This window comes from Trichechus manatus, unplaced genomic scaffold, assembly GCF_000243295.1.
Source record: "Trichechus manatus latirostris isolate Lorelei unplaced genomic scaffold, TriManLat1.0 scaffold00235, whole genome shotgun sequence".
Classification (NCBI taxonomy): domain Eukaryota; kingdom Metazoa; phylum Chordata; class Mammalia; order Sirenia; family Trichechidae; genus Trichechus; species Trichechus manatus.
The window spans coordinates 1,121,003-1,122,090 of NW_004444171.1; the positions used below are offsets into that span (position 1 = coordinate 1,121,003).

Consider the following 1,088-nt stretch of genomic DNA (forward strand, 5'->3'; position numbering starts at 1 on the left):
GTGAAAAAAAAATTCTTTGAAGGTACTCAGAACACAGCAAATGTTCCTCACTTTATAATAATAAATTACAGAACATCAGCCCTTTTGGAATATCTTTCATAAATCATTATTTTGGGAACAGTTTCTGTATGTCTATTTTTTAGGTATAAGTCTCATTTTTGTTGCATTACAGCTTCTGGCCATGTGTGAGAGTCTTCTAAAATCAGTAAGAGGGTAGAAAAAGTGATTCTAAACTTAGGTTTTTTTTTTTTACTCAAGTTATGAAATGTAAAAAGTCATTTATATTTCAGGAAGTTACTTAGGAAGTGGCCTATGTTGATGGTCAGAATCAGGAAAAAGTCCTATAAAAGCATGTGTAAATCCTGAATATGAATGCCTTTCCGATGATTGCTCATTAAATGATCACTCTTACTGTTAATAGTTTGAGGGCCAAGGGTAGAGTAGTTTAGAAGGTCTTAACTAGCAACTCTCTCCTCTTACACGTATGCCACATATGAGAGTGTCCATAACATGATTTACTTGTAATATCAGGACATTCACAGGCCACTTGAAGCCCACGACTGGACATGTTGTGATAGCAAATCTGTGAACCAGAGAACTGTCCACACTCCACGTTCTCTTATTATTTTTTTTAATTTCTATTGCCAGATTTAACATCTTTTTTATATCTCACTTTGAGACAGGTGGCTCCATTATGGCCTTTAAAAATATCCTTGCAGTTCTTTTCCTTTGGTGTAAATTACTTCTTTAGTAAAAATGTTCTAAAACAACACGGTTTTTAGCTGTATTTTTAAAAGGCTTCCTCGGTTCCCTTTGACCCTTCCTCTTTTGCATATCAGTTCCTACCCGTAGAAGACGTGCAGGGACAGAATTGCATATCTGAGCTAGTTTGCCCTCAGAAAGGTTCACAGTGGAACAAACCAGCAGAGTTCTCTGTGGCTCAGTTAAATATGGGGTAGGCTGGTGTGAATGCCAAATGTGATTCCCTGTTTTCCTTTTTAAATCTTGTTTTGCGTTGTTATTTGCACCAGCGGTACTCTGTGGAGTAATCATGAAAATGTGTAGATTGGCAGCTAATTTTTGAAAAA

The 1,088-nt window shown here is 36.3% G+C and overlaps 1 protein-coding gene across 17 annotated transcripts in view; it reads left to right on the forward strand.

The window, feature by feature from the left end:
• IKZF1 (IKAROS family zinc finger 1) overlaps positions 1–1,088 on the forward strand; it is a 110,643-nt gene that overhangs the window by 8,056 nt on the left and 101,499 nt on the right. The gene's annotated exons all lie outside the window — the stretch shown is intronic.